The following is a 16,312-nucleotide window of genomic DNA, read 5'->3' on the forward strand; positions in this document are numbered from 1 at the left end:
ACTTTGTCTTCATGTCGTCATTAACACTAACAAACACAATAACAGTATTCAATCATGTCGTCTCACAAACTGTCATGCTCGTTTGTTCACACGATTATATTCGAGGATTGGCTGAAATGTTTTAGTCCCATATGATTAAATAACAATGAAACATTGGTTAGCCAAGTGGTCAACCCCACAGCATGCACCGTTACACATTGTCTTACAGACATATTCACGAGGACTTGTGTCAGCTAAGTAAATTGTTTCGATCTGAAATTTCAGTAAAAGGGGCACAAATCATCACACAGAAACAATTCCATCAATATGACTCTATCATAATGTACTCTCCTCAACAAACGACTGGAAAGAGACTGTTAACGGAAAATACTGAAGCACCATGTGACCCGTGATTCACTGCATCTACTGCGCTTTGCAGAAAGACACCCAGTTACCAAAATAATATAGTATACAGCGCTTTATTGTTTTTAGATGTACACAGTATTTACCAGATGTGACCATGGTTACATTTTTGGTGAAGTACACGAAGAGAAAATATGTACATCTTCAAGGAGCATCCTCCTGAAAGTCACTGCATAAACCCTCAGCACCTTCTGTATCCCAGATGTGTTACATCCAATGCGGAGTGTTGGAAGTGTTTTCATTGCGCAGCGATCACTGCCAAATACTCTTGTAGTCCAAGTGTGATTTGAATGAAAATTACAATACAATGGTGCCTTAGCTGACGAAAATGTGCCCATCTTAGAATGTACAGTTTATTAACCTTTGCATGAAACGGTGTGCAGATACACATCTCCTGTCATCTTCCTACGAAGATGTCACTGTTACACGCATTCCTTCTACGTGAGGCTTGTAATTCTCACTCTACCTTTGAGTGTAGCCATGGAGAAGAGAGAACAACTACATCGAGGAAGAAATACAATTTGCTTACTTTATTGACCGCTTACATTTATACGATGTACATTTGGATCTCTGTGCACAGTGAAGCAGGTTCCCCACTGTACACTCGATACATGCATTGCCAGTCGCTGAGAAAGTACTTCAACAACACATACATGTTTTCTAACTGTATTATGCATCAACAAACATGCCCTGTACAGCGTCAACAGAGTAGCAATGGTTAAGACAATAAAGTCAGTGATGATAATATTGACCAAGCAACAATGGGAGGCTTCCAAAAGAGGCCTAAGTTCCATAGTGTGGCGTGAGCCAAGTACTTGACACTAAGTATACTGGAGGCAGAAATAGCTTAACTCGTCACAGATAGACATCATCTTGGCATCTTCTGCAGGTAGGTTAGAGGTGATGGGAAAGTCCACCATCAGCACCAACAGGTAGTTATGCCAGCAGTGTACCGCCAGTTACTTCATCTCCTTATATTTAACATTGACTGATCGAACATGAGACGTGATTCTTACCTTCATTCAGCGGACATTTGTAGATATTGATAGAGTGTGGCCGGAAACCAGGGACAGAGGCTCTCGCGAGGCTCTCACTCCCGCCGGCCATGTAGTATGTTCGGTCACATAATATTATATATACATGTGACAAATTAGATTTCAATAATCTCAGAATACGGTGTAAGCGACTGACTAGATTTGATAGGCTTTCCAATATAGGGAGTGTTTGTCTCAAATACGCCTCACATCAATGTTTATAATGTGGAAGTCAGTAAAACATCGATGTTTATAATGTGGAAGTCAGTAAAACATCGATGTTTATAATGTCTGACTGACTGAGTTTGGTTTTACGCCGCTTTTAGTGTTTATAATGTGGAAGTCAGTAAAACATAAATGTTTATAATGTGGAAGTCAGTAAAACATCGATGTTTATAATGTGGAAGTCAGTAAAACATCGATGTTTATAATGTTGAAGTCAGTAAAACATCAATGTTTATAATGTGGAAGTCAGTAAAACATCAATGTTTATAATGTGGAAGTCAGTAAAAACCAATGTTTATAATGTGGAAGTCAGTAAAACATCAGTGTTTATAATGTGGAAGTCAGTAAAACATCAGTGTTTATAATGTGGAAGTCAGTAAAACATGTGTAAAGCAAATTCAACACTGAACTCATCACGTCAAGAATGAGACGCAGTCTCACCATAAAGGTGCTGTGTTTATGTAGATAGATGGACGGACGGACGGATGGATGGATGCACGTCGTGAAGTTTGCTTTACATTTTCTCCCTGAGCTGCGGGTGTACTGACGTTTAACCTCCATATTTTCCAGCGGAACTGAATGTATTAGGGGACTTTATATAAATGTTTTAAGAAATTATTTCAAGGAAATAATTTTGAACATCTGTTTTTGCATGTTGTATGTGGCATCAGCTGTCACCTATAAACGATGAACACACTCCAACTCTCACTCGTTTGAGGCCATACACCAACAGTTCCATTCCTGGAGCTTCATCACGTCTGTTTCTACAACGGTCTTTTCTTAATACTTATCAGTGCCATTTCGGAATATAAAAGCAAACTAAACATATATAGCTATTATTTGTACATGCACGTCATCGGTAACTGAGTGCGGCGTTAAATAACAAATAAACAAACATTGTTAAATCATGAACAGTGGATGTCGCCGATGCTTCAGTATTCTGTTCAGGCAAGATAAGAGTGAGTGAGTGAGTTTAGTTTTACGCCGCTTTTAGCAATATTCCAGCAATATCACGGCGGGGGACACCAGAAATGGGCTTCACACATAGTACCCATGTGGGGAATCGAACCCGGGTTTTCAGCATGACGAGCCAACGCTTTAACCTTGGCTACCCCGCAGCCCCGGGCAAGATAAGTAGAGTGAGTGACAGGGAGAAGCTAATAACGGATTGAGAACTTTTTCCCGCGACGACAACGACAAAGCCCAGGGTTTACACTGTACAAATACAATTCCCGACTAATTACTGCTGAAGTTCCGGGTTTACGTATGAGTAACCTTAGGTGACCTTGTCTGTTAGCCATTGGTTGAAAACCGTGACGTCACGGTAACCATGGGCGAATCACAAGACATGGACGGCCATTGACATTCTTCCCACATATCAACAGATGACGACAGCCGGACGTAACGGTGGGGTGGTGGGGGACGTGCTACACAATTGTTCACCTGGAACAACTGGGGTATATGGGATCAGTCAGGAAAGGGACTTGCACCGGAATAATTCATATGTATAAAGAAACAGGGATGCCTACCTCTTTTTTGAATGGTTTACCGCCATCCAAAACATGTCATGTTGCAATCAGACATCGCCAAGTTTGGTATATGGATGAAGTATTGAGAGGCAAATTAGACGCAATCAGCTATCAGTTTACAAACAGCTGGACTCAACACAAAGTGATGCTGTGAATTTCTATCAGTGTTCGATATTCGCGTCCACGGTCTGTATTGCAGTTTTATAGTGGCGTTTTGACGTGAACGACTTGTGCCCAATACATTAGACCGTTTATGTCAACAAAATATGCTTCAAAACTTTATAAACAAAACAGTGGGTTCACTGGAACGGAAGCATCTGTACAGAGACCGGGACATCCTGGAAGGAGGCAGGAGAGGCACCTCGTTAACCTCGATCTGTTCAAGCTCTAGGACGTGACCTTTATAGCATCCAGTGTACACTGTAGTGAAAGCGAAGCAATACGAACCTTACTGCGGTCTGCTGGCCCCAGACGAGCAGATTCAGTCTTTTATTCCATCTTTCATGGCCGTAGACGTGTTCCGGAAGGCAAACTGAAGGTTTTAAAGATGCCACTGCGGTTGCTCATAGTGGAGGTTCCATTCTGATGTCAGGCGGCAGATTAGCGACGGACGGATGGTCAGCGACGGACGGATGGTCAGCGACGGACGGATGGTCAGCGACGGACGGATCGTCAGTGCACAATCTAACAAGATTTTAACCCCATTGTGGTGAGATAGGACGCAGTGAACGTGAGGGGTTCGACCTCCCCCACCCCCTCTCCCCAAGACGGCATTGAAATTAATGCTGCCGTATTGCCGGAGCGCACCAGCCCACCAGTGCTATCATGAAACTGCTCCCAACTACCTCAATGAGTTGGTGACCAAAGAGAGCCTTACGATCAGCTGATCAACATATATTGGTCGTCCCAAGACGTAAACTAAACGCCTTTGGTTTCCGCTCCTTTAGTTGCCAGCTGCCACGCGAACTCAGACAAACAACATCCATTGATTCCTTCCAATGTGCCTTAAAAACACTTCTCTGTAGAAAATACTACACTGACTAACAAACATACAAACCTCAAAAGATTCAACTATTTTATGTACAAATGTTTTATGTCTTGTAGCCCTCCAATCACCTTTATATGTAGCGCTTTGAGCATACATTTTTGTATGGAATCCAGCGCGGTATATATACACATAATTATTATTATTACTTTCTGTACTGTTGCCTTTTCCTAACCTCACCGTTATCATTGCGCTATTTACTGATTACTGACAGCTTGCAGCAGTTTGTAGTAAGCCTCTGTTGTCAACAAGCCGCGGAAACGAGCGCAAACCGATGAATAGAAATACCACCTTCAATGTCAATCAATGAAGTTTGAAGATAACGTCGATATCTTGCAATTTATTCCCATGTCACATCACGACATATTTCAGAAGGAAACAAAAGTCTTTCGAACTTAGAAGACAAACTAAATCAAGATCTATCTCGGAAAAGCAAAATAATTGAAGAAAAAAATAAACATATTCAGGACTTAAATCAGCGCTTACAAGATTCAGAAGCTAGAAGGGCTGAATTAAGAGCGGAAATCAAGCTGAGTTCCCAAGACAACAAGATATTGAAAGATAAAGTCCATGACCTTGAAGACAAAATCATTCGCCTTAACTATCAGGTGGACAATAAACTCAAATCGATCAGTAGTAAGCTGGATAACGTTGGTAAGCAGAAGTCAACGTATGCGAGTATTGTTAAATCACCAGTATCATCGTACAATTCTGGCAAACAGAACACTGACACTCCAGCTTCACCTGTAACCATCACTGACTCATCCAGTAACACTCGTACCTGTGCTGTGAACAGTACTGAACAGAACTGTAATAATGGTACAACCGATACCGTGTCTACTCAAACCACCAACAGCTGTAAGGAGACTGTGTCAAATAAGAGCGTTAACAGTGCCAGTGACAGAAACAATATTCTCACAAACAAACAGTCTAACATGGTTGATCTCTCCGACAGGGATAAACTGAGGAAGTACTATGCAGATAATGACCACGGTCTTGTGTTTCAAGGGGACATGGATATGACCCAAGAAGTACAGCCTCATCATCCTGTACAACATACAGCACAAGCTCACCACACTCTCCAGGATCAACGCGCAGACAAACCACAGACAACTACAACATACCAGATAAAATCCCTGGCGAAAACCTACTCTACGCTGGAAGGTGTACCAAGGATAAAGACTAAACGTGTAGTCTTATCTAACATCAAGGCCGATAAACCGTTTGACAGTGTGAAACAGCTCATTCACGACTATGCACATGCTCGCTATGTGCGTGTGACGTACACAAGACTGCTACTCAAGCGCTCATACTATGACGGAACAGATACCTACACAGTGCCGGTCAATATGGCGTGTGACGACTACACTGGTGATATGAACGATAACTTCTGGCCAGCTGACATCACATGTCGTGACTATGAACAACGACAGAGGAAACGGGATAATTATGGGCAATATAGTGATAATGGATATTCATATCAAAATGAGTAAGTTTCTCCTTGTTTCCCTATATATCATGGCTTTAAGCTTAATATCATGGAATATTCGTGGCTTAACACATGATTGTCAAGATATTGTCAATAATATTCCAGATGATGTTGATATTGTTGCTGTGCAAGAACATTGGCTCAATCCAGATAATGTCCGCAGTCTCAATGATATTAATGGTTTTTCATTCATTTCATCTATATGTAACAAAACAACTTCTTCTCGAGGTGCTGGCGGTGTTGCCATACTGCGTAACAATAAGTCCACCTGGAGGCTGCGCAGAATTGCAACCAAGACAGAACTTTTTGTTGCTGTAGTTGTATATGCACATGGATATCCTGATATGTATGTAATATCTTCCCGACTACCTTCTACTAATGTTCTGCTCTCTGTGTATGTAGATGCAGTTGAACAACTCTTTGATATGTATGATATCCTTAGTCAAAAGGGTGATACTTTTATACTGGGTGACCTCAATGCAGATATCTGTAAAAACATATTATCCCCACGTGATAGTGTGCTTTATAACTATATCACAGAACGGCATCTTATACATGCTGTTAGTACATTACGCAACCATGGGCCTGACCATACATTTAGAAGTAAGGACAGCAGATTTAAATCGCTCATTGATTACATACTCCTCCCGTCACACCTGGCCGATCAGCTTGCCTATTGTTGTGTAAGGGATGATTGTAGCTACGCTGTATCTGACCATTACCCATGTCTTGTTACTGTATCTAGACAACAGGAACATGTACGCAAATCTGATAGCCTCTATTTTCCAAAATGGCATAAAGCTGACCAATGTGACATTAACGTATACAGCGAGGAGAGTTCCTGACTTCTCTCAGAAATTACTATCCCCCCTCATCCCCTTCCTCCCCATGAAATTGAATCATACACATGTAATGTTATAAATGCTTTACAATCGGCCAGTTCCCGGTGTATTCCTTCGGGTGTTTTTAAAGCACATTTAAAGCCATACTGGAAATCAGACGGACTAAACGATTTGCATTACAATATGCGTGTAGCTAGACGCGAGTGGTTGGTTGATGGTAAACCAAGGACAGGTAACTCGCCTTTGTATATTAATTACAAATCAGCTAAGCGGGAATTTAGACGATTACATCGTAAGTCTAAACGGAAACAGCGGTCAGACTTAAGTAGCGAATTAGAAAGGTGTTCCGTTGCTGATATAGGTACTTTCTTTAAATCAGTTCGCAAAATGAGGCGACAGAGTCCAGTTGTTAAAGAGCTAGTATTTAGTGATAAATGTGCAAACACAGCAGAAGATATTTGTGAACTATGGGGTGATTACTTTGCAGATCTCGCCAAACCTCATTACTCTCCATTATTTGATAGCAACTTTCTAATAACAGTTGACAGGAAGGTTAGAAATATAAGCCAGAAACAATCCTCATGCAAAAAAGATACTTTATGTAAACATATTGAAAGTGATGAAGTAAAGGAACATATCAGTAATCTCCACAAAAATAAATCCCCTGGCCCGGACTGTATTCACAATGAACATCTTATTTATGCTGGTGATGACATCGTAAATACATTAACGGCACTTTTTAACTCTTTTTTAGGATCTGCATATGTCCCTAGCACTTTCAGAAGCGGTGTAATTATCCCAATATATAAAGGTAAAAAGGCGAAAAATGATCCAAAAAATTATAGAGGAATAACTCTAACTTCTTGTATTGGTTAACCTTTTAAAAATTCTTATTGGCTAGACTAGAAATCTGGGTACAAGAATACATACCCTCATTTCCAGACAAGCTCCAATTTGGGTTTAGAAAGGAACATGGAGCAACCACTTCAGTCTTTACTCTAAACGAAAGCTTATCATATTATCTAAGCAGAGGTTCTCCAGTTTATACAGCCTTTATGGACAATGAGAAGGCGTTTGATCGCATATGGCATAATGGACTCTTTTTAAAGCTACATCAAATGGGTATAAAGGGCAAAATGTGGCAGCTCCTATATCAAAGTTATACATCAAGCTCTGCTTTTGTGCAATATTGTGGTCTGAGATCAAATGAATATGTTATCAAGCAAGGTGTTGGGCAAGGTAGAGTCTTGTCTTCCTGGTTTTTCCTTGTTTTTATTAATGATTTGATATGTGAACTTAGAGATTTGAACAATGGCATTTGTGTAAGTGGCATTAATATCCCATGTATTCTACTGGCTGACGACACAACACTTGCTTCCACCTCTCCAAAAGGTCTTCAATCATCACTTGATACTATTTATAGCTATGCTTGTAAGTGGCGTCTAACGTATAACGGTTCTAAAAGCAAATATAAGAAACGTCTGGGTAATTATTCTTTCAAATTTGGTGATTCAGAAATACCAATAAGTGATTGTGTTAAGTATGGAGGCATTTTACTTTCGTCTGATCTATCCCCAAAATCTAGAGTATATTCATACTGCCAGAAAGCACGACAATCTGTAAATTCTCTAAAAAGTCTTGGTTTAAATGGTAAAGATCTCCACCCTACTTCTTCTGTTAAAATATGGAAAAGAATGATACTTCCAACGAGCTTTTACGGTTGTGAACTTTTACCCATTCTTCGAGGTAAAGATTATGACTTGGTAGAAAGTACACAGAGATATTTTGCCAGATGCATTCAGGGTTTCGGTAAGCGCTTTTCCTCTGCTTCAGTGCTAGGTAACCTTGGATTGTGGAGCATGGATGGTTATATAGATAAATGTAGACTATTATTTCTCGGCAAGCTGTGCAACAGCAAGTGTAACTCTTCATTTAAGGATATTTTCTGTGTACATTTAGCCACCTTTCAAAACAGAACAGCTGTCTTAGACAGTATATGTGACACACTTATTCAAACCAGTTTAAAATACAATCTCTTCAATTATCTTAGTGACTATCTCGATTTTGGAAGGTTTCCATGTAAATCGTCATGGCGAAGAATAACTATTAATTGCATAAATAGATCTGAAACTGAACGATGGATTTCTCACGTTTGTGTAAGGCACGATATGAATAGATATCGCTTGACCCACAATTTCTTTGGTGTACATAGATTGTATTGTTTGATGTATTTTTTACCCACAGTTTAAAGATTTATTACAGTTTTGTGTACAAATCAGCTCAAGGGGAAAATTCTCAAAACATTGTGAACTCTGCAAAAGATATTGTAATGATTATGACGGCCATATAATTTTACACTGTGAACACTATATGTACAGCAGAAATAATTTCTTTTCAAAACTTATAGATCTCTTTGATGTGGATGTTTATGTACAAATAGAATTATTATCTGAAGATGAAATGTTATCACTATTTTCTGGGGGTGAACTACTAGTTACTAACGATATTGATGAAATGTCATGGAGATGTATGATTGTCCTCTTCTGTAAATACCTATATTCCTTGCTTCCCTCACTAAACTGTGCATTCTAGACCTTTCATCTTTTCTTTGTACATATATATGACTATATGAATGTGTTGTGAATATATTGCTGTGATTATGTTGCTGTAAATATTTCATGTACATGTTTATAATGATCTTCGGAATATAATCTGGAGGAAATAAAGAGATTCATTCATTCATTCATTCATTCATTCATTCATTCATTCATTCATTCATTCATTCATTCATTCATTCATTCATTCATTCATTCATAACTCGAATACTGATCAAAGATGCGTTCGACTCGACTGGCTCACTCAATTACTTGTGTGACAAACAAATATATGTTTATGGCGCATGTAAAAGGGAATGATAAGTGTCAGTATTTGTGATTTTACGAATGTTTCAAGAACATAGCATGACGGATCGACGGATCTGACCATGTATCTTCATTAATAAGGTGAAAGTGATGTGCTGAATGTAACTGCCCAGTCCCTTCAGTTACCAATAAGACATTATGTTGATCAAACTGACCATGTATCTTCATTAATAAGGTGAAAGTGATGTGCTGAATGTAACTGCCCAGTCCCTTCAGTTACCAATAAGACATTATGTTGATCAAACTGACCATGTATCTTCATTAATAAGGTGAAAGTGATGTGCTGAATGTAACTGCCCAGTCCCTTCAGTTACCAATAAGACATTATGTTGATCAAACTGACCATGTATCTTCATTAATAAGGTGAAAGTGATGTGCTGAATGTAACTGCCCAGTCCCTTCAGTTACCAATAAGACATTATGTTGATCAAACTGACCATGTATATTCATTAATAAGGTGAAAGTGATGTGCTGAATGTAACTGCCCAGTCCCTTCAGTTACCAATAAGACATTATGTTGATCAAACTGACCATGTATCTTCATTAATAAGGTGAAAGTGATGTGCTGAATGTAACTGCCCAGTCCCTTCAGTTACCAATAAGACATTATGTTGATCAAACTGACCATGTATCTTCATTAATAAGGTGAAAGTGATGTGCTGAATGTAACTGCCCAGTCCCTTCAGTTACCAATAAGACATTATGTTGATCAAACTGACCATGTATCTTCATTAAAAACGTGAACAAGCAAACAAATCTTTGTTTATATTTTATTCTTGATCAGATCATAATTTCAGTGAATATGTATAATGAATCAGTGTAGATTTCAGCAAATATTCATAATCCCCGACGGAATCACTAAATATGCATAAATTATGGCAAAATCTGTAAATATACATATATATTTATTTACTGATCATACATATTTACTGATTATGCAGATTTACTGATCATACATATTTACTGATTATGCAGATTTACTGATCATACAGATTTACTGATCATATAGATTTCCTGATTATACTGATTTACTGATCATACAGATTTACTGATCATACAGATTTCCTGATCATACAGATTTACTGATTATACAGATTTACTGATTATGCAGATTTACTGATTATACTGATTTACTGATTATGCAGATTTACTGATTATACAGATTTACTGATTATACAGATTTACGGATTATACTGATTTACTGATTATACAGATTTACGGATTATACAGATTTCCTGATTATACAGATTTACTGATCATACATAACATATACACCTAGAAATAACATCGCACAAAACATCTCCCCTTAGAAACAGTCATATCATTCTTTTCGAAATTTTCGTAGTTAAGCATTCCAGAGTATCATAGATTGTCCCCTACATGAAATGATCACACCAAAGAACGGAGCAGCTGGCTGTTGGAAACTGGAAATCCGGCCTCCTGACATACTGTGATGTGGGGAGTTTTTGTCACTCTTAATCTGTATGCATGGATCCAAATACATGTATGAGACATTGTTTGTCTCCTTATTTCCAGGACAGGTGGGTAACTCAGTGGGAGGGAATTGACTCCTCCGAAATGGACTTACCGCCTTAGTCATTTAAATACACTATCATGTGACTCGAGCTAAGGTCCAAACCATCACAGTGTAATGAGACAAGTCGAGGCGAGTAAGACCCTCAAAACGTGTATTTGGTACGTCTGGAGACCCGCTGTATCAAACACATATCCAAGTTATTTTTGTTGTCAAAGTTATGGGTCATCCGGTGTAAGGAATGCAGTAGAAAGTGTTTAGATTTGTTATTATTCTCTTTTGCTATGAACAAGGTCATTAACATTGGTCATGACCCTGAGATCTTCAGATCCACGAATTACACGATCAGTATGAAGACTTAAGCGAAGTAATAGGGACCTCAAACCGAAATGTTGCCCTTTTCACACCTGGTCATGATCAGTTCCCTGACAACCGCTAACCAAATACCGCTGGTGTTGACGTCACTATACCAAAATGTTTTAATGTCACAATATGCAGCTTCACAATTAGTTGGAGTTTTATTTTCTTCTTATGGACAACTTCAAAAACAAAACGTTATGTTGGAAAGTAAATTTATCGAAAACAGCTACATGAATTGTTTTGTTAAATATAGCACACCTAACTAACATAACGAGGATGACTGTGGTGGCAACATGGGCCCCGTGTCAGTGTAATTAGAAGATCTACCCCTTCTGGTATCGAATATAATACAGCGTGAGATAGGCAACATCTGGGCTATAAATCATTGCGTGGTATTTCCCAGTGTTTTCAGTGGTGATTTCCTCACCTTTTGTCCAGTAGAACATGTCTGAAAAGGTATTTTCTCGTGCAATGACGCTGTATATTTATTTGAACGTGGTCGATGTTTATGCATGTCCGGATTAAACTGATTGCAAAGCTGTTATTGAGAACTTTAGCGGCGTTATTTCAACCGAATTATTCAATTTAGTGTGACCTAAGCAATGACGATAAATGAATATAATAGCCGACCCGCTGTGAATATGCCACGAATATACCGTGGGACGCGCGAGATTGGACCAACTAGGAATATAAACAATATTAAACATAGCCGTAAATACTGGACCTGCCGGTTTAGCTCTATCTGACCAGTACAATAAGACATACTAGTCTTGGCTTGTGTCCGATGCTTGTTATTAGGTCTAATATAGGTAGGTCCAGTAAATAAGATACTAGTTAACTCTATCTGACCAGTACAATATAGTTAACTCTACTGATACAATAAGACATACTAGTCTTGGCTTGTGTCCGATGCTTGTTATCAGGTAGGTCTAATATAGTTAACTCTATCTGACCAGTACAATAAGACATACTAGTCTTGGCTTGTGTCCGATGCTTGTTATCAGGTAGGTCTAATATAGTTAACTCTATCTGGCCAGTACAATAAGACATACTAGTCTTGGCTTGTGTCCGATGCTTGTTATAAGGTAGGTCTACTATAGTTAACTCTATCTGACCAGTACAATAAGACATACTAGTCTTGGCTTATCTGTGTCCTTGATGCTTGTTATCAGGTAGGTCTACTATAGTTAACTCTATCTGACCAGTACAATAAGACATACTAGTCTTGGCTTGTGTCCGATGCTTGTTATCAGGTAGGTCTACTATAGTTAACTCTATCTGGCCACCAGTCTTGGCTTGTGTCAATAAGACATACTAGTCTTGGCTTGTGTCCGATGCTTGTTATCAGGTAGGTCTACTATAGTTAAATGCGGTCGGTTAGTCTGTAATGTTTACAATTTCCAAATCACCTATAACGTCAAACATATTTCTAAAACTTTGTTCAGTCTTTTGAAACTCTGCTTTTATACACGTGTACATACTTCAAAATGTACACAAAATTTTCATTCGAATCATTTCAATGTACTCTGTAGAAGCACATGCCTGTAGTTTTTATTCACTGATCATTGTGTCCGTTTACAATGCATGAGTAGTAAGTACTTACCTTTCTATGCAAATTACGTCCTTGATATGTTGTCGCGAACACTTGTTGTCATCACTGACTTTCAGTGGTCTATGTATATAGGTTTCAGAGACAAACAGCCACAGATCCGTCTGAAGACTGGTTATTATCTGAAATGTTTTCATTTCGCCTGTCGTGCAATCACTGAACAGGCTGCTCTGTTGTTGAAATGTACGTAGACAGAAAATCTCACGACTTGATAAAATCTTGACCTCGAGCTCGTGCTCGATAGCAAGTCCTGGGTTTCCTTTCAGACGTGAGGACCAGCGGTTCCGTGAATGACATATTTTCTACCTGGATGTCCAGCCTAGGCTTATTTTGGACGTTTGTCCATTATTGCTGATATCAGAAATATTGCAAATGTTGTTTGATTTTGTGCTGTCATTATATTTACACTGCCGCAGAATTTTAAACGGCTTCTCTTTTGTGTCCGCCGTTTGTAATTATTTTGCAGTGAGTTGTATAGATTTGTAAACTTTGGTAATTTATGATATAAGTGTACATTGTATGTTATTTCTTTGATGATTATTTGTTTCTCATTGGATTACTTTGAGATTACATTTCAGGATTAACATATTGTTTCAGTTTGGAAATCAATGCATAACATAGCAGCACGGCCACACAGCAGTCATGCCTCAGAACCTATGCAGTCCGGGTTAGAACCAACCAAGTCATGCTTGTCGTAAGAGGAGACTAACGGGATCGGGTGGTCAGGCTCGCTGACTTAGTTGACACATGTCATCGGTTCCCAATTGCGTAGATCGACGTTCATGCTGTTGATCACTGGATTGTCTGGTCCAGACTCGATTATTTACAGACCGCCGCCATATAGCTGGAATATTGCTGAGTGCGGCGTAAAACAAGAAACAAATCATCCCTCAGACCTGATACACGCGACACGTGCAGTGACGGCCGGCGGGTGGACTTGGTGCGACTGGCTAACTGAACAGCATGTGATCCCCAGCTCGTAGAACGACGTGACTGTTCGGTTCGTCACCTCTCTTGTCTATTGAACAAGCACCGAACAACATGCCCCAAGCTGCAAACAACCGGTCATAAACTGGGACTTCAAAGGGCAATGTAAAGGTACAGAGAGAAGGTTGCAACAAAATACCACATACCTCGTGGCTGAGGTGTTGCAGGAAAGAACAACTTGATGTATTGTCTGATGTATGGTGCTGTAATTAAAACACCGTGCGTGACACATAATGTATCAGATATAGAAATAAAGGATAGGCTCAGTGTCAGGGTTCTGAGGAAACTGTTAACATGTCGTTACTCAACCTAGTTTAGAACAGTTCCCTATAGCATTCATCCCGGAATCAAGGTTACGCGTCCTCCAATAAGATGGAGAGGACGATGAATGATTCCACTACAGCATAGAATGTGTGTCACTTGTCACTGGCATACAGGGGGCCGGTCACTTGCCCGCTAAAGTGTAGAGGCGTGTCACTTGTACACTAAGGCGTAGAGGCGTGTATCTTGTCCACTAAGGTTTCGAAGGCGTGTCACTTGTACACTAAAGTGTAGAGGCGTGTCACTTGTACACTAAAGTGTAGAGGAGTGTCACTTGTACACTAAAGTGTAGAGGCGTGTCACTTGTCCACTAAGGTGTAGAGGCGTGTATCTTGTCCACTAAGGTTCCGAAGGCGTGTCACTTGTACACTAAAGTGTAGAGGCGTGTCACTTGTACACTAAAGTGTAGAGGCGTGTCACTTGTACACTAAAGTGTAGAGGCGTGTCACTTGTCCACTGAGGTGTAGAGGCGAGTCACTTGTCCACTAAGGTTCCGAAGACGTGTCACTTGTACACTAAAGTGTAGAGGCGTGTCACTTGTTCACGAAAGTGTAGAAGCGTGTCACTTGTCCTCTAAGGTGTAGAGGCGTGTCACTTGTCCACAATGGTGTAGAGGCGTGTCACTTGTCCACTAAGGTGTAGAGGCGTGTCACTTGTCCACTAAGGTTTAGAAAGCGTGTCACTTGTCCAGTAAGGTGTAGAGGCGTGTCACTTGTCCTCTGAGGTGTAGAGGCGTGTCACTTGTCCAATAAAGTGTAGAGGCGTGTCACTTGCCCACTAAGGTGTAGAGGCGTGTCACTTGTCCACTAAGGTTTAGACTGACTGACTGACTGAGTTTTGTTTTACGCCGCTTTTAGCAATATTCAAGCAATATCACGGCGGGGGACACCAGAAATGGGCTTCACTCATTGTACTCATGTGGGGATTCGAACCCGGGTCTTCGGCGTGATGAGCCAACGCTTTAACCATTAGGCTACCCCACCGCCCCTCTAAGGTTTAAAAGGCGTGCTACTTGTGCGCTATGGTTCACAAGGCGTGTCACTTATGCGCTATGGTTGACAAACGTGTCACTTTCCCACTAAGGTGTAGAGGCATGATACTTGTCCACTAAGTTGCAAGAGACGTGTCTCTTGTCCACTAAGGTTTAGAAGGCGTATCACTTGCCACATTGGTGTAGAGGCGTGTCTCTTGTCCACCAAGGTTTAGAAGGCGTGCTACTTGCCCACTAAGGTTTAGAAGGCGTGTCACTTTTTCATTAAGGTGTAAAGGCGTGTCACTTGTCCACCAAGGTTTGGAAGGCGTGTTACGTGTACACTAAGGTGTAGAGGCGTGTCACTTGTTCACAAAGGCATAGAAGGCATGTCACTTGTTTACTAAGGTTTACTTGTCCACTAAGGTGAAGAAGTGTGTCGCTTATATTCAGCACGCGTTTTCCCCCTTACATACAGGACGTACGCGTGTTACTTGTACAAGCAAACAATGCACCTGTCTGACCTTCACCTTCATATCAAAAATGACATGCACATGTGCAAGGCCGTCTTAGGTAACCGTGATACACCATGCCAAACTGAAGACGTTACACGATGCCAAACTGAGGACGTTCCATTCACGGGAAGGACTTATTTTCAAGACTTAGCATAGTAAGTGTATACTTTCTGTCATTTCTTTATGAAAAATGTGTACCTTGTTGAGATTCAAGGGAAGGGTCGCTGGCAATATGCATGTTAAGTCGGGGTCAGTTCTATCTTTGGTTGGAAGTATTGTTCTGACTGGCTGCTTGTTTCTGGGGATGGTCGAGGTGTTTCCCGCATCACATGCAGCTTGCTTTGTCAACACGCTGATGTCAGATGTTGATGTCAGTTGCGACATTGCCTGTATTATTTGATTCAAGGCAATTCTGGCAACTACATGTGTTGTCCCTGACCGCCATACCACGTGGTACAGCGGACATGCCTACAGGCATGACACATACATTGGTAATGTCAACCAGAGAATGGGACAGTTTCAGAGCTAA

The sequence above is a fragment of the Haliotis rubra genome, unplaced genomic scaffold (genome assembly GCF_003918875.1).
Source record: "Haliotis rubra isolate DU_JTF1 unplaced genomic scaffold, ASM391887v1 Scf281, whole genome shotgun sequence".
NCBI lineage: Eukaryota > Metazoa > Mollusca > Gastropoda > Lepetellida > Haliotidae > Haliotis > Haliotis rubra.